The 19,354-nt window shown below is 40.3% G+C and overlaps 1 pseudogene; it reads right to left on the minus strand.

Moving 5' to 3' along the window:
• Positions 1-305: 305 nt before the first annotated feature.
• On the minus strand, positions 306-1,244 carry LOC116761349 (annotated as a pseudogene).
• Between the last annotated feature and the right edge of the window lie 18,110 nt (positions 1,245-19,354).

Genomic DNA, 19,354 nt, shown 5'->3' on the forward strand with positions numbered 1-19,354 from the left:
TCTCCATTTACATGCATATTATTACCTGGAGAGTGAGAAATATATCTCTTTAGAAATACAGCAAATTTTCATGGGTGTCCAGAACTTTCAGATTTAACATTGCCTTGAGGAAAAATGAAAAGTAAATAGTGAAAAGTGAATTTGTAGCATTCTTTATAGGATATTATTAATGCTGTTGAATAAAACAGATAGGGTTTTTGGTTTTGCTTTTATTCTTTTTAAAACCTGAGCTTTAAATGCATAAGTCTAGGAGATTCGGAGGACAAAAATCAAATGATGCAAGAAACAGTCGAGTGGAAGTATATTTAGAGTAAAACTTTTTTCTTCCATACGACTTTTCTCATGGCATCTTTAACATCCTTATTTCTTAGAGAGTAGAGTAAAGGGTTCAGCATAGGTGTGAATAAAATGTAATATATTGAAGCCGCTTTACGAAGTTCTGGGTTATTTGGCGGTGTGAGGTAGACAAAGGAGACAGTCCCATAGAGCAAACTTACAACCCCCAGATGGGAGCTGCAAGTGGAGAAGCCTTTCTTCCTTCCTTTGCTGGAGCAGATCTTTAAAACTGTGGACACAATATCATGTAAGATACTACAGTGACAACTATTGTGGACAAATAAAGAGGATAGCCAAACCAAGTGACACCATCTTATTGATAAAGACATTGGAACAGGAGATCTTCTCAATTGGGCTTGAATCATAGTAGAAGTGATCAATGACTCAAGAGGCACAGAAAGACATTGAGAATGTTACACTGATTTGAAGAATGGAACAGACCCAGCCACGGAGATAAGAACCAGCCACCAACTGGATACAGAGACTTCTTGACATGCGGACAGTATAGAGGAGCAGGTTGCAGATGGCAATGAAGTGGTCATAGGCCATGGCTGCCAAGACAAAGGCCTCTGTCACCATGAAAAGTGCATAAGGAAACAGCTGAGCCACACAACCTGCAAAGGATATGGTCTTTTTCTGAGACAGGATGTTGACCATGGCTCTGGGTACAATAACAGTGGAGTAGGAGAGGTCAGTGATGGAGAGATTGCCTAGGAAGAAATACATTGGTGTGTTTAGCCGGGGATCAGTCACAATGGTGCCAATCATACTAAGGTTTCCCAGAGGGACCATCCCATAAACAATCAGGAATAGCAGGAAGAGGAGACTGTGGAGCTCTGGACGGACCCTGATGCTGCAAGAATGAAGTCAGTCACTTCTGAATGGTTGTCTCCTCCCTTATCATCCATGGCAAACTTCTGCTTAAAGGCATAAGAGAAAGTCACACAAGTAAAGTTTCTGCTCTTTCTCTACTCTCACAAATAACACTTCACATTTAAGAAGACTTTCTAGGGGCTTCCCTGGTGGCGCAGTGGTTAAGAATCCGCCTGCTGGTTCAGGAAACACTAGTTCGAGCCCTGGGCTGGGAAGATCCCACATGCCACAGAGCGACTAAGTCTGTGTGCCGCGACTACTGAGCCTACACTCTAGAGCCAGCGAGCCACAACTACTGAGCCTGCACTCTAGAGCCCATGAGCCACAACTACTGAAGCCCTCGTGCCGCAGCTACTGAAGCCCGTGTGCCTAGAGCCCATGCTCTGCAACAAGAGAAGCCACCGCAATAAGAAGCCTGCGCACCGCAAAGGAGAGTAGCCCCCACTTGCCGCAAGTAAAGAAAGCCCATGCACAGCATCGAAGACCCAATGCAGCCAAAAATAAATAAATAAAAATTTTAAAATAAATAAATAAAAAGACTTTATAGTTGACATAATACTTTCATATCCATTATTCCATTAAGCTTACACACATGGCCAAAGGAAAATTAGAGATAGTTTGACTTGCCTGAGGTAACACACCTGGTTAAAAATGGAATTTGGACTCAAGATGAAATATTTTGAATTCAAGTCTAGGGTTAATTACAACACAACATAACTTGACACTTATTTATATCTCTCTACCTTGTCAAATGAGATGTTTTGTGAGATGTCATCTGTGACATCTCACAAATAAAATCTGATAAACTTGTACTAAGAAAAGGACACTTCCTTAAATTTCAATTTATCATTTAATATTCATCTTTATCTGTAATACTTTGCTTCAATTCAGTAATAAAAAATAAATGAAGGAAAAGGAAGCTAAAAGTACATTCCAAGATAATATGAACTTTCTACCAAAAAGAGCTCTTACAACTGCAAGTACATTACTAAACAACTAACTGTCATACTTAGAGATCTTTTAAAATTAAATCAGTCTTCAACTTCTGGAACTAGTCTAATTTTATTTAAGTGCAAAAACAAAATGAGAGTGATACCTTTATATTTTTTATCCTGTGACATTTATTTATTTAATTAATTTATTATTTTTTTTGCGGTATGCGGGTCTCTCACTGTTGTGGCCTCTCCCGTTGCGGAGCACAGGCTCCGGACGTGCAGGCTCAGCGGCCATGTCTCACGGGCCTAGCCGCTCCGCGGCATGTGGGATCTTCCCGGACCGGGGCACAAACCCGTGTCCCCTGCATTGGCAGGTGGACTTTCACTGCGCCACGAGGGAAGCCCCTGTGATGTTTATTGATCCTAGTTTTCTCTACATAAATCTGTCAAGACATCCATGTCATCTCAAACTTTTCTAAATAAGAGAAAAAAAATTGAAGTTTCATTATAAGGAACCAATCAAAAATGTTAACTGTGTAAAAGAGTATATTAGATTAGATAGCAAATTTTACTGAACTCTTAATATGATGGTTAGAGCTCAGTAGTTTTAAGAACAAATAAATATTGATTTCCCAGGAGCATCCAAATTAATCTGTTTGCATTTGGGTGACCTGTTGAGTAACCAAGGCAACTTTGGTTAATTTGAAATATTTCTATTATTTCTCTATGAGACAACACATTCATTGTCAATTAAGTCGTCTAGCTATTAAGGATAATCTTACACATCTTTTCTTATAGATGACATTTAAACCAAATGTCATTTATCCTTCCAGAGAGTGGTATGGATAAGAAAAACCAGCAAACGATCCGCAAAATGTCTTTACCAAATTAAAATGAATGATATAGTAACAATCAAAATTAGAGAGTATGATGAGTTTCTTTTTGACTCTCAAAATTCCCTCAATTGTAAGAGCTTTTATTTTTTGTTTTTCTCTGGTCTGCAAAAATCCCTTGGATCCTAAAGCCTTCATGATCTTCTCTGCTTCTTTCACTTGTTTCTCCCAATAACTCAAAAAAGGACATGAGGGAATTCCCTGGCAGTCCAGTGGTTAAGACTCCACGCTTTCACTGCCGAGAGCCTGGGTTTGATCCCTGGTCGGGGAACTAAGATCTCACAGGCCACGCACTGCGCATGCCCCCCCCCAAAATGACATAAAGTTAATTCATATAAATTCAAATCAAGGGGGGAACAAAATAATAATACTATTCTCAGTCTCCATCCTCACTCCACTGCTCTACTACATATTTGAAATCCGTTCAAATAATTGTATAGCAATTTGGTTTTATTAGAGGATGAGGGAATGAATTAAGTTTACAGGTTAACATACATGAAGACAATTATCTTTTATTCTAGAACTAATAGAATGACTCTTTTTAGGCATAAAGCTGAAGGGAGCAGTTTCAGCCATCATGTGTTGGTTTGCAATCAGGAAAAGAAGATTTAGAATAGAAAGCACTTCTGAAACATGCTAAAATCATTTCACAAAACTTCTTTCTGCAAAGAGACACAAGATTAATAGGCCTTGCACTTTGCTTCTATTTAAAAAGGAGGAGGAGGAGAAGAGGAAGAAGAAGGAGCAGAAGATGGAGAAGGAGAAGAAATTTTGTTCTTAAGCCAAGTCAAATGTTACTTTTTTGATGCTATATCAATAAAAGTAACATATTAATATTTCAAGGATAACCTAACCTAGGATAATATAATAGAGTAATATCATTTATATTGCTTTTGTACAAAAGTATAGAATATAAACTAAGAAAAGATTCACCTCTGTTCATAGAATTATAAAGAGTCCATATTAGGCAAGAAATAATAAAAATAGAGACAATGGAGGATTTTTATAATTTTGAATTCTAAGAAGTGGAACAAGAGAGAAAAAAAGAGATCATACAATATACATCATTAGTACTATTTTAAACATCAGTTATCATATTACCAGTCTGATTTAACCATGATCTTTCTTAAAGCAATGAAATATGAATTATCAGGCTTTACTTTCATCTTGATAATATTTCACTCGTGGCACAGCACATTTTGAAATTCAAGAAAAATGTATTTTAATCATATAGAAAATGTTCTTGGCTGCCTTCTAGGTGCTCATTGAAATAATTTTTGAACAGAAATACTTCAAGATTGCTTGGTAATGCCTCCTTAAAGGTTTATGAAGATCTATTAATTAATTTAAGAGGTGTACACTTGTTAAATCACTATAAATCCAGCTTTGTTTTCACAGAGATTCTAGGATAGCTCATTAACATAAAGATACCTGAGGGACCTTCAAGATGGCAGAGGAGTAAGATGTGGAGATCACCTTCCTCCCCATAAATACATCAGAAATACATCTACATGTGGGGCTTCCCTGGTGGCGCAGTGGTTGAGAGTCCGCCTGCCGTTGCAGGGGACACGGGTTCGTGCCCCGGTCCGGGAAGATCCCACATGCTGTGGAGTGGCTAGGACCGTGAGCCATGGCCGCTGAGCCTTTGCGTCTGGAGCCTGTGCTCCGCAACGCGAGAGGCTACAACAGTGAGAGGCCCGCGTACCGCAAAAAAAACCACAAACAACCCCCCCCCCCAAAAAAACCCAAAAACCCAGAGAGCTTTGAAGCAGAAACAGAAAATGTTAAATTTGCTAAATTGAGGAAGTTCCTAGATGGCCATATATTACACTTTTCAGTACTTTCCACAGCAGTGAAGTATTTTAGTTGTTTTAAAAATTGAAATAGAGATAATGAGAGGTTGTCTCAGCAAAAAGTAATGAGCACAGGCTTACTTTCTGTCCTGACTCCCTGGTCCTTGAACGACACATGAAATCACTTTTTTCCTTTCTCTCTAGCTGCTAACCCACATGTGATACTGGTCAGAATAAGTTGACATCAGCCAGTCCCAAATTCTACCTGCTGACCTAATCTTACACTCCAGCTTACCGCTTACTTCTCCTTTTGTGTTATAGTTTGGAAGAGTGATTTCACCACATGCTTAGATGAACCATTAAGTGGCCAGCAGCTCTTCCAAACTCAAAAATCTCCCCACACATATCAACCAATTGCTGTTGACTAAAAACAGTGAATTTTGCTCAAGATGCATGTTTTTTTAAGACACAGTGACTTTATACAGAGCAAAACATCAGAGGTGTCTTTTCCTCTGAATGGGAATCGGGGCTCCAAGGATCAAGCCCCAGACTTGAAAGAACAGCTACACCGTTCTATCTTCTCCAGAGCTCCACTTCAGCTTCATTAGACTTTGAAGAAGAGAGGTACAATACAAAAGTGATACGAGCATATACATTTCCAAATATTTCCAAAGTGCTTAGATCTATACTTTAGTACCTATATTTTTAAAGCAATATTTGTAAAGTACCTATGACAACATAAAAGAGGTACATACTGAAACTGTTCATTATTGTGCATACAATAAATCCTGATTGAGTGCTCACTAGCAGTAAGGCGCTGTGCTAGCAAAGCTCTCTATATAATGGGACATGTGTGCATGGTACTGAACAATGTATTTTCTAAAAACTACTCAGGAAAAAATTGGCTTATGTGTATGACAGAAATACCTTTTATTCTAAGTTTAAGAAATAACTGACTTTAAATCTCATAACTTCATAAAATGGATTCATCTTTTTCATCAAAAAAATTATGTGTATAGATGTGGTACGTGATTACTTATAGGGTCAGTCAGTAGAAACAAGCTCAGCTGTAGAGTATTGCATCCCAAAGCTTCCAAATGCTAAGCAAATATCTGTATTCCTTTAGGAGAAACCAGTATTAAAATGTAATATCAAATCAGAAATTTTCGAAACGAGTGAATGCGGACAACCGAAAATACCATGTGGTGGCAGCACGTCCCTATGATAACACTGCTTCCACACTGACTTGTCCGTGGTCAGAAAGAAAACCTTGAGTGAGGTGTCCCCCTTAAATCCTAAGTGTTAACCTTAGGAAGAACTTCAGGATCAATTTAGCCCAAGTTTCCCTTCACCTTCCAAAGAGGAAACCTAATTTCTGAAAAATTAAGGCATTTTCCCAAAGTCAAACAAGCAGTTAGTGGACGGAACTGGGATCTGAACCTTGTCTTCTAGCCCCCAGGGCACACTCCCTAATGGTAAAAACCCTTCATTGTGCCATTTCTCTACCCCAAAGCCTCCAGACGATGGTTATCGCTAAGAGAAATGGTACTATGGAATAAAATACGTAAACTGAGCAGCAAGCAGTTTTTTCGTGGGGCCTGCTCCTCTTTCTCTAGTCCCAGCTCCCCATGACCTAAGATCTCCTTTTGGTACCTTCCCATTTTCTAACCCCTCCCCACAAAATGGGAGTGGTTTGGGTATCAATAGGCTCATTCATTTTTTTGGCTGAACCTCATATGTTTACTTTAAATATAAAATGAATGGATGTTGCGCAAATTAAAGTAATATTAGGCTATAGAAATAGACAAACCTTTAAGTTGACTTTACAATCATTCTCCTTCAGGCTAAGTGCAGTCATTTAGTCATTCCTAGTCATTCTTAGTTTGCCTGGGCCTGAGGGGTTTCCCAGAATGTAACATTTTTACTGTACACGCTTTAGGGAAGCTCCCACACCAATCTGGTTTATTTTAGAACTCCAGTAAATCAAACCATCTTTATACTTATTTCTAACAAAACCTATTCATTTTTTTAAAACTAGAATGTATGTATGATAGCTAATTTTTGCCAAGTGCTTGCGAATTTCCTGGGATTCTGCTATGTGACGCATAATAACCTTTTGAGAGAAAATCTTTTATTGTTCTCATGCTTCAAACCAGTGAATTGAGGCTTAAAGAAGATAAGTAATTTAAGATTATACAATTCATAGTGGAAAAGCTAGGTTTCAAGCCCAAATCTGTTGATTCTCAGAGCCTGTGCCCTCATTCACTTCATTACACCATTTCTCATATAGAGGGAATTTTGTTCTGTCTAGAACTTTCTGCATCAGTGGAAATGTTCTATATCTGCTCTGTCCAGTAGGGTAGCCCCTGGCCATCTGTGACTACTGAACATTTGAAATATGGCTTATGTGACTGAGAAACAGAATTTTAATTTTCCTTCATTTCAATTAATTTAAATTTAAATATCTGTCTGTGACTAGTGGACAGCAGAGGTCTTGGTGTGTTACATCAACATACAGGCAGACCTCAGGGATAGTGCAGGTTCGGTTCCAGACCACCACAATATAAATCAAATATCACAATAAAGCGAGTCACACAAATCTTTTGGTTTCCCAGTGCGTATAAAAGTTATGTTTACATTATAGTGTCGTCGATTAAGTATGCAATAGCATTATGTCCCCCAAAAAGCCAGTGTACATACCTGAATTTTAAAATATTGCTAAAAAATGCTAACACCATCTGAGCCTCCGGTGAGTAGTAATCTTTTTACTGGGGGCGTCTTGCCCTGTCGTTGATGGCTGATGACTGATTGGGGTGGTAATTGCTGTAAGGTAGGGTGGCTATTGTAATTGCTTCCAATAAGACAACAATGAATTTTGCCACATCAATTGACTGTTCCTTTCACAAATGATTTCTCTGTAGCATGCAATACTGTTTGATAGCATTTTACCCACAGAAGAATTTCTTTCAAATTTGGAGTTAATCTTCTCAAACCCTGTCACTGTTTTTTCAACTAAGTTTGCATTATATTCTAAATCCCTTGTTGTCATTTCAACAATCAATTAAGTTTACCATTTATATGGGTGCGATTCATGGCCCCCTAAAACAATTACAGTAGTAACCTCAAAGATCACTGATCACAGATCACCAATATTTCAAGAATTATAAAAATGAAGATTTTGCTCACGAAGTGAGCAAATGCTCTCGGAAAAATGCTTCCGGTAGACTTGCTCCACTTAGGGTTACCACAGACCTTCAATGTGTAAAAATTGCAGTATCTGCAAGGTACAATAAAGGGAAGTTCAATAAAACAAGGTGTGCGTGTAATATAATAAAAAGAGAAAGAGCATTAGAGTCAGCCGCCAGCTGTGTGAACTAGAGTGACATTTTTAACTTTAAATCCCTAAGATTCGGTTGACTCATGTATAAAATGAGGATAATTATAATTGCACCAGAGAGTTGTTGTTTTAATGAGATATATAAAATGTTTGGCACTAATAATCACTAAGCATGTTTCATTCGCCCCTTAAAGATCTAAAGGGTTTGGGCAGGAAATTGCATAAGCGCCACTTAGCACTTCTTCCAGTGTTTGACAGTTCATGTCAGAAAATTCTCCAGTGTCTCTCCCATTGTAGAATAATTTGGGTTCTTTCGCTACATTCTCTCTTAGAATTATTGCTGGGCTTAAACTTCTAATGACAAATGTAAAGTACCCCACAGTTATCTCAGTGACCAGAACACAGTAATGTGCAATAATGTTTCTTTTCCCCCTTACCTCCCTTAGGACTTGGAATAATTGGTCTTTTAAACCCCACAAAACATCCTTGACGAAGAAGGTAGGAAAGGGTGGGAGGAATATCCTATCTGAATATCCTATCTCTACTTCTCTGAGATCAAAGGATAATTGAACTCACTTTGGGCTCAGGCATGTTCAAGAAACTAGTGCTATACTATCTCTACGATCATTTGATATGTGAGTACAGTCATCCCTCTGTATCCACAGGGAATTTGTTCCAGGACCCCTGTGGATACCCAAATCAGCAGATGCTCAAGTCCCTTATATAAAATGGCATAGTATTTGCATATAACGTACACACATCCTCCTGTATACTGTAAATCGTCTCCAGACTACTTATAATACCCAATACAATGTAGATGGTATGTAAATAGTTGCCAGAGCGGGGTAAATTCAAAACGCTTTTTGGAACTTTCTGGAATTTTTTTCGAATATTTTTGATCTGCAATTGGTTGAATCCATGGATGCAGAGCCCGCAGATACAGAGGGCCAACTGTATATTAGAATGATTGAGAAACAGTGTGACGAGCCTAATTTCATTCTGACCCTGATTTGTTCTGTGGTCATTTTTCATGTTGTGCCTCAGATTTCCCATCTAGGAAATGGGTAGAATCACCTGAAATCTCCCTCAGAATTATGTGAGGATTAAGATCCTTAATTGGGGCTTCCCTAGTGGCACAGTGGTTGAGAGTCCGCCTGCCGATGCAGGGGACACGGGTTTGTGCCCCGGTCCGGGAAGATCCCACATGCCGCAGAGCGGCTAGGCCTGTGGGCCATGGCCGCTGAGCCTGCGCGTCTGGAGCCTGTGCTCCGCAACGAGAGAGGCCCCAACAGTGAGAGGCCTGCGTACCGCAAAAAAAAAAAAAAAAAAAGATCCTGAATTGTATAAATCCTCCTATTAGTATAATTTACATTTTCATACCACTAATCTCTCATGACCATCTACTATAGCACTATATGTGATGTAAGTTGTAGCTTTTGTAAACCACTTTCGTAAACTGTAAAGCACTAAGCACTAATTATAATCATTCTGTTAGGCAGAAAATATCATCTTCATTTTACCAATCTGGAAATGGATGTTCAACAAATTAAGTGACTTGCCCAAGTCACACTCAAGTGTAATATCGTTGACCACAAAAATCACTGACTTGATCATTCTTTTTCAGAAAAGGATGTTAAAACCAATCCCCAGTGTGTTGAGTGAAATTAATAGGTTTAGCCTTTCACGAAAGTGGTATGATTGGTCCTTCAGAGGAACTTGCCTGAACGAAGTGTTATAAGACACTGGTCTCCGCCTGGTGAGGGTGAGATGGATGACTGGTCTCCTGATGTCATGCTTCCTCTTCTCCCAACCTCTTAAAGAGGTAATTAAGGAATGTAGCTGCTGTTCTCCTCTGCAGCCACTAGGTGGACACCCCGTCTAATCCTGAGGTGCTGGTGTAACAGGCTTAGAAGGTTGAGGATTTCCAGAATTAACAGCCCCAGAGGGAGGGGCTCTCCCCAAGGCTGCACGTGAGTGAACAGCATGGTGATTAAGCCCTGAGATTTAATCACTTGACCAGAGATAAACTGGAAATAAAATTATAGTGGACCCCTGTCCTGTCCATACCCTGGTCATCCTGCCACTTCAGGGCCTTGGCCTAGGTGTTCCAATCTCAGTGGCTCCTTAGCACCCCACCAGCCCTGAAAGTTCAGCGTTCTAGAACTCTAGGCTCACAGCTCAGGTGTCAAGTTAGGGCCTTAGCCTGGGCCAGAGGGAGGTGTTGACCCCTTCCCCAAACGTGTTGAATCAGAAAAGGACCCTATCTGAAGTTACAGAAAGAGGCTGACCAGAAAGAGACAACAGGGACACAGTAACCTGTACAGAGGCTTCTAAAGATGGTAGGAAAAGTGGGAAGTCTTTGCCCAAGGAAGAGGCTCTTTATTTTGTGCCCGTTTCCTTAGTCCAAATTTGCGAAAGCCTGTCTATAAGACAACCCCTGGTATTTATACCCCTCTTGGGTCTTTTCTTCTACCTCTTAGGAAGGCCTGATACACGCCCTTCTCAGATTCCCCTTGGTGACTCCTTCCTCAAACTGTTGCTGCTGCTGAGCCATCTGTCACCCCCCAGCGTCTGCAGCCCCCTCCGGAAAGCTGAGTCCCAGCAAGCTGTGACCCAGGCCCAGGGACAGGATGCTGCGGTCACAGCAGGATCTCTGCGAACTGGGGAGGGAGCAGAGGAAGAGAGAGGCTTGATTTGAACTTCACAAAGTAAAGACGCTAGACATTTGTTTTTAATTCAAATAAATATTTATAAGACAGATTCTGTAAGACACCCTTTTAAAGGTTAGTCCCTGCCCCCCAACAATCATAAAGTATGCCCTTAATGAAGGAGTTAGGAAGGACTGTAGAATCTGTAACACTTTATCAATCATACACGTTTAAGATCATTGAATCAAGCCCCTTTAACTTTACATTGAATAAATAGAGATCCAAAATTGGAAGATGCAAAGGTACTGAAATTCACATGCACACACACACATACTATATGTATGTGTGTATATATATACGTATGTATATGTATATGTATATACGTATATATGTGTTTATATATGTATGTATATATACACACACACACATATATATATACATATATAACTTAAAATGTGTATTACCTCTTCTCTAATTAGTAGGAGAGACAATATATTTTTATAGGTATAGGGATCTGGTGAGATGGAGATGGGGGTAAGGATAAGGAGGCCACCCACTGCCCTAATGAGGGTCTGGACTACAGTTGGGAAATTGATAAATGTGGTTTTAAAAAGGTTAATACAAAAACCTGCAAATAACACCAGTGAGGTAGGAACTGTCCTGAAGACTTAAAGGAAGGAGCCAAATCCATCTGGCTGATTTCAAGAAATCGGCACAAATCAAGTTCTCTTGGGAGGAGAGAAGTGGGGGAGGGGTAGATGATAAGAATTCCGAGCAACAGCACACATAGGAGCAAAAGCACGTCTAGGAAAGTCCGAAAGCAGAGTCTGCACTAATGGAAAAACAAATGTGTTCTGTTTTGGCAAGTGTATAAAGTTCGTAATCAGAAGTATTTGGGTAAATGATAAGAGTGGTAGATTGAGGCTGTTGGTAGAAGCTTTGAGTGACAGACTGTTCTCAGTGTTACTACTTAATTCAATAAGAAATGGGGAATCTCTTATAATTTCTTAAAAAGGAAGTGTTCTAATAAGATGCTGTCAAAAGTAAGCACTAGGCAAACTGAAAAAAAGGGACAGGTTTATTCTGTGCCTAAGAATCAAGTTTCTCAGATCGAATCAAATCAAATCATCAAATCAAATACAAACCTCAGCTGTCTGAGTCTGTCCATTCACTCACACTCTGATCCAACTCCCAACCCCCATCATCCACCCATATTGCCCCCTGGAGAGAACACCTGGGCCCTGCGCCTAGCTCAGCCTCAGATTTACACAAATGTCTCAGATTGGCAGGAATATTCCTGATGTCATAATTGCAAAGTTTCTCTAATAAATACATCAATTTGGAATTTTAAAAAAACAGTTACATGGTAATTCATGTTTGTTTTCTTTGCAAAAATTTAGGGTGGGGAGGTAAAAAGTAAGGGCTATAGACAAGGTACATTTAACAAAATTTTGAAAGTATAACAAGATATCTAGGAAATACGGATATAAATATAGATATAGATGGCTAATTGTGAAGTAGTTCTAGTTTAGTTGGAAAGTAATGCAGGATTATTAAAAGCTAATATCCAGGGCTTCCCTGGTGGCACAGTGGTTGAGAGTCCGCCTGCCGATGCATGGGACACGGGTTCGTGCCCCGGTCCGGGAAGATCCCACGTGCTGCGGAGCGGCTAGGCTCGTGAGCCATGGCCGCTGAGCCTGTGCTCCGCAATGGGAGAGGCCACAACAGTGAGAAGCCGTGTACAGCAAAAAAAAAAAAAGCTAATATCCAGCTGAAGTCTAAAAACCATTGTCAAACCTGCAGATGTTTTATCTGCACAATAGCATTCTGACTCTTTGAACATCTCTGAGTAACTAACCCATTTAAAAGAAAAAAAATAATTTTATCCAGCTCTGGTCAGCAGAACAAAAATAAGCAAATGACCTGTAACCTTATATGATGTCCTGTTTGCTTTTGAAATTCTTGGTGTAATAGCAAAACAAATGAGGTGTCTCTTTATCCCACTATAATGCTATTATCCTCAAATAATTAATATACCAATATTTAGGATAGTTGGATATGAAGTTACCTCTCTCAGTTTTCAGAACCCCAGAAATCTGAAGTTCTCCCCCAAACAGAAGTGTCTGTGACCTAGGCAAGCAATTCTGTTGCTACCCCGTTACCCTTTTCTACCCTAAGCCACTCTCAGTCCCTTTCTCTCAGACATATGTGAAGGCCTAGAAACTGCCCTCCCCAATCCCTTTCCTTTCTGGAAGAAAATGAATATAAGAGAGCAGAGCTATTCCCCCTGGGGCTCCACATGCCTGATTTCCATAGGAAACAATCCTCGGGCCTCTGATCCGATTGTTTTGGTGTAGAGGCTGGGTGAGAGGGCAGTGGAGGTAGCTGGGAAAGGGGCTGCCCACCCTCTAATGAGAGGCAGGACTGCGACGGGGTTCGTGACAGATGGGGTATGAATACCAGACTGGCACCTTGAAAAATTTCTCGTGAGCCTCGGAGGGATGGGAGAGGAGTCCAGGTCTGGGGACAGAACATCAATGGGCCATTTCTGCCTCTGATCCACTCCCCATTTATCAAGGAGGCCCTGCAATCTATGTCTCCCTAAATCTGATTCAGAGAAAATACACCACCCTAACAGACTGAACAAAAATTCCTCCAGGATACATTGGTTTGTTAAGCACATCTTCTCCAAAACGGACCACTTTGGTCCCACGTCAGGATACCAGCCACTGACATTGAATCTTGCCGCTTCTCTGTGTAAAAATGCCAATGTCTCCCTATCACCAGTAGGATCAAGTCCGAACACTTTATGCTGGCACTACTCGGTTACAGTTTACTTGAACTCATCCTTAACCAACCCCCTCCACACGCATCACCACCCACCTATACTACTCACTGATCCCTTAGAACATTCCTTAGTCCCAGGACACCTCAGTTACTCTCAAGCTTGTCCTTTGCCCTGGCATCCCCACTGCTTGGAATGCTTCTCTCTACTTATCTGCTTGGAATGCTTCTCTCTAAGTTATCCTTAATGCATAACTTAAATGTCTTTCTAACAGTTTCTGTCTTCTCTTTCTACAAATTTCCTTTCCCTGTGTCATGTAGTACTGGATCGATCCTTTCTTACTAGCAAATAGCAGATATTTTGTGGCAACGTAATATCTGTCTCTCCCTAGACATCAATGCCCTTGAAGCATGGAGCAGCATCTTATGCTTTTTATTCCAACACTAGATCCTGGAGACACTTTTAATAAGTGCCTATGAACTGGATAATTGCAACACTGCTGCCATGTCTGGTTCTGATGCTTGCTCTGTCTCTTCAAGTTGTGGTTCTTTTTTTTACCTTTTGGTATTCCCTGCAATTTTTTCTTGATAACCAGACATGTTGTACTGGGTAAACGGAACTGCTGCAAATAGGCCTTTAGTGATGTGGTTGTGAGGTGTGGGGAGAGGAGAAGCATGTGTGTCCTACGATCAGGTCTCTGGCTTCTAATGAGCGTGTGCCTCTGGACTGTGAACTTCTCAAGAGCTCCTCAGTTTTCTTCTCCCCGCCTTAGGTGGACACAACAGCTGGAGATGGCTGGTGTGGGGCATTTCCCACCCTCTAGTCAGTTAGGCTCTGCTGAACTAGTTTCTCCAGAGGGCAGGCCTTGTTAAGAACAGAGTTCTCCAAAGTATTTCAAAACTGTTCCTCTTCCCCTCCAACTGCTTGAAGCATGCAGGGATTTTTCTCAGATACTTGCCGTGAGAATCTGGTCAAGCTCCTAGAAGTAAATCACAAAACTGTGCCCACCTCCCATGATGGGTCCCCTTGGAGTTTTTAACTCTCAGAGGCGTCCACATGGAGCCTCCAGCAATTCATCATTTACAGAGCAGGTCACCCTGCCCTGCCCCTGCTTCCCACAGAGGTGTCACTTGTGAGCATCTGCTCTGGTAAACCGGCTGACCTGTGTTCTCCTGTCTCTCCAGTCTCGGGGGCGGTGGTTTGCCTTGTGCGCTTCCCTCTCTTGTGAATCCAAGAAGAGTTGTTAGTTACAGAGTGGCAACTCCCAAGCTCCTTACACGAGGAACCAGAAACTAGAATTCTGCCTATGAACTTGCAGTTTTGGATTTCAGCCATTTCTTGAGACTTTAGATGTCTTTGGAGCATAAACTGCATTGCGTTCTCCTTCTTTTAAATTCCCTTTACCTCCATGCCAGGTCCACAAAGTGTAAGACGCAAAGTATAAACATATTAAGAAATATGTTTGCTTACAGACTACTATTTGGTTGGTGCCTTCCATGTGCCAGTTGTTCTACATATATAGCCCTCTCTATTCTCAAAAACCCTCCTGTGAGGGTCACACCGTCTCACAATTTACAGATAAGGAAAACTGAATCTTAGGGAGGAGCTTGCCTACTGCCACACGAGTAGTAAATATCAGAAGCTGTTGCAGCAAAAATAGAAATGAGACTTTTCTGATAAACAAGGAAAATAAGCAACAATGAACAGGCTGGGGAAATAGCTATATATATACAGGCCTGAAAGAGTTAAGCAATCTTGGTTATTCTTTAGCTGTTGCTACTAACAAACACTTGTAGCTAGACAGGTCCTTCACAAAGCTAAACGAAGCTAATTACTCTCTGATTCCATATGAATTGGACCCTGCACCTGGCATTTTCTCGCTGCATTCTCTTGTAGCAAATCACCCCTTGTAGCTGTTTACATTTCAGAAAGAAGGTCTCAAGCCCATAACCCAGAGATGAACGGACCCAATTACCAGGCTAGGCTGCCTTACACCAGCAGTGACTGTTTAAAAATATTGCAAGAAGAAGAATGCAAGACCTTCACCACTTCGATCCTTATCACTTATCCTGGACTGCGAGTTCCACCTATAAGACCCCCTGTAATTCCCCAAGACAGGGGGGCACAGTTCTTGAGGCACTAGCCTGCTGTGTCTTCCCTTCTGCCTGGCAGAAAAATAAAGCCATCTCTCTCTCCCTCCAAAATCTCTGTCTCCATGTTTCTGTACGGCATCAGTGCACAGGGAAGCTGATATTTCGGCAACAAAGCATCATTGGAGCCCTGGTCTAACTCTAAAGCTTAGCCTAAGAACTTCTATTAGCTTGCAGATTTACTAAGAAATTTGTTCTGTATGGTCTGCTATTGTGCTTTTCCTATGCCTCAGAGAAAAGGTAGGAAATAGGAGTATTTCATAGAAGTTTCTGATCCCTTTGGATAATGTGTAATGCAAATTTGAGGGAGAAAATAAATGGGGACAAAATGTTCCACTTTCAGAAGAAACTCATTTTCTGCAGATAAGTTATAAGTATTGCAACTTTATGAGATGTTGAAAATATAGTAGAGGGAAACTGAAAAAGGAAGTACAGTTAACCCTTAAGTAACACGGGTTTGAACTGTGCAGATCTACTTATACGTGGATATTTTTTCAATGGGTATATTGGAAAAATTTTTGGAGATTGCAACAATTTGAAAAAACTCACAAACTACATAGCCTATGAATGTCGAAAAAAATTTATATTAGGTATGTCATGAACGCATAAAATATATGTAGATACACATATAACATAGAAAATACGTGTTAATTGACTGTTTATGTACTGGTAAGGCTTTCAGTCAACAGTAGGCTATTAGCAATTAAGTTTTGGGAGAGTCAAACGTTATACATGGATTTTCGACTCGCCAGGGTCAGCACCCCTAACTCCAGTGTTGTTCAAGGGTCAACTGTGATTGTACGTAGGGAGTACAGTGAAAAGAACACCGTTATGAGAGTGAATGACCCTGGATATGGCTTTGTCATCCAATATCTAGACCTGGGGTCATGAACACGTTGCTAAATATCTCATAAATTCACCTACTCATCAGTAAAATTAAAGGAATTGAACTGGATGAAATTGTAGTCAATCTAGATAAATAATTGCTTTAGGTTCTAGTCTATTTTATTCTAGTGTTTCCATTATATTGTAATGATTTAGGCAGGGGAGCTTAGAAGAGCCTGACCTATATATAGTAAGCACTATACAGATAAATTTTGAATGGCTGAAGGCAAACGTAGCAACATTAACGACTGCTCCAAATACATTGAGGGGGCTAGAAGGTAGGACTTATTTTGCTGTTTCCATTCAGACTTAAGAGGAGTAAAGGAACTAATTCCAATTAAAATATTCGGGGTTAGGTATCTAGGAGGAGAGGTTGGATAAAAGGTAACTGGGCAGAAAGAACAAAAGCCCAGAAGAAACACAGGAAGTGTGGATTGAAGGAAAATAATTTTTATTTCAGATTTGACAAATACCTGGAGATCCAACGTGTTTGTCCCCACCCCAGTTTCTCAGGATGGAAAAAACCTCACCGTATGAAAAGAGAAGGAAACCCCCTCACTCTTGGAGCTTTTGAAAAACAAAGATAAATAAAGGAGGTTAGATCCTCATCTGAGCCCGATTTTCTGCAAAGCTGGCTGCATTAAATGCTAATCCTTCAGGCCTTAGGGGGCTGCCCCACTCAGTCTATGACCCCTAATCCCCTCTTATAGGTCCCCTAGAGTAAGTGATACTGTGCTAAGTGCCCGGATGGGACCCTGGCCACATCTGGTCCCAGGACCCTCTGCTCTGCATTGAAATAGAAGGATGGATAAACAATTTGGACTTTGTCTTATTCTCCCTTTGAAGGATGCAACCTTATTACCCAAAGTGCTGCGCTCCTGACTCAATTAGTCTGCTAATGTGATTATATGCTAATCTGGGTTTTATTTTGCATCTGATTTTCATGTTATTTGCTTGATTTTAAAATAGAAGCCCTCCCGTGTATGGTTCCCACTCCCTAATACAGTGCATGAATTCTTACTCCCTACGTGACCCAAGTGTTCTACAATTCAATTTAGATCAGTCTAATGTGAGAACCTTTGTAAGGACACAGGTCCAGCTCTCTTTTTCGACATTTTATAAATCCTCAAAATATTATTGGTTCAGTCCCAGACACAAATGTGTCCATTGAAAGAAGAAAGAAAAGTTTTAGCCACTTAAAAAAATTCCTCCAAAGAAATCTGGCTACATGGTAATGGATTATGAATGACTCTGATATTGATAGATATATTTTTAATTTTGCTTCTCTGTTTTTAATAATTTTTGACAGTAACAGTAATAAACACAGCAAATGTTTAAATAACACTTGCTTTATGGCACAATATTTGTGCAAAAAATCTTTGAGGAGGATACCATTATTATACTTGTTTTAAAAATAAGGAAACTGAGGCACAGAGAAATTTTGTATGCCCGATATCAGGTTACTAGTAAGAGGCAGAACTGGGATAAAGGATGCTTTTATTACTTGTTTAATGAAAAGTAAAAATAAAATATTTATATGTAAAGAATATTGCCACGTTGCCATATGGATGGATGAATATTGAAACAGTTTTGTAACTAAGTTCATGCAGAATTTCAGGAAAGCCATGTATTGCAGTGGGACTCCCCAGACTTATACTTTAAGTTATAACATTTCAGGTAAGAATAATTATAATTGGGTCAAGGGACAAGGGTCTTCCCTTCCATGCAAATAGCATGGGAAAAAAAAACACTTCGCTTTTTAAAATTCACTTTATTTTTTAACTGGCTTGCTCAGTGTTCCCTTTGGAAAAGGGAATTAAGCAAAGCAGGAAAATAGGGTAGCGAAGAGATAAAAGAGGACAAGAAGACAGTCTTTCTCAAGTATTTCTTCTTGAGAATACATTATTCTTCTCAGTAAGCTTGTATTTAATGAATATTATACATTAATTAAAGATGGGCTCAGGGCAAAGGATATAGAGATTAGTGGTGTGGGGAGGACATCCCTGAAATCAAAGAGATTTAACACAGTAAAGAAAAAAAATGAGCAAAAACAAGTAGCAAATGTCTCTAATGCAAGGCAAACTAGGATAGATTTCATCGGGAGGATTCCATTGTGTAATGGAGGTTCAGGAGAGAAAAAACAGATCACAACTCTCTGAGATTCTTCTAAGGGTACATTCTTAGGAAATGCCAGAAGGCTGGACTGTGAAAGATGGGTACAATTTTGGATTACAGAAATAAAGGAAGGGGTCTTCCCTGGTTAAGAATCCGCCTGCCAATGCAGGGGACACGGGTTCAGTCCCTGGTCCGGGAAGATCCCACATGCTGTGGAGCAACTAAGCCCATGCTCCACAACTACTGAGCCTGGACTGTAGAGCCCGCGAGCCACAACTATTGAAGCCCACGCGCGCCTAGAGCCCGCGCTCCACAACAAGAGAAGCCACTGCACTGCAACTAGAGAAAGCCTGCGTGCAGCAATGAAGACCCAACGCAGCCATAAATAAATAAATAAATAAATGAAAAAAAAAAAGAAATAAAGGAAGAGTGAACGTCTCTAAGGCTCTCTGGCAGAATTTGTATGGGTTCCAACAGAATGAGATCTTTCTTGAAATCCAAAGGACAGGCTATTCCATTGCCTAAAGCTTTACCACTTAGGAAGAGAAGGGAGACGGTGAGAGGTGAAGATTCAGGAGTCTCAGAAAAGAGAGTCAAAGCCATA

This window comes from Phocoena sinus, chromosome 10 (assembly GCF_008692025.1).
Source record: "Phocoena sinus isolate mPhoSin1 chromosome 10, mPhoSin1.pri, whole genome shotgun sequence".
NCBI lineage: Eukaryota > Metazoa > Chordata > Mammalia > Artiodactyla > Phocoenidae > Phocoena > Phocoena sinus.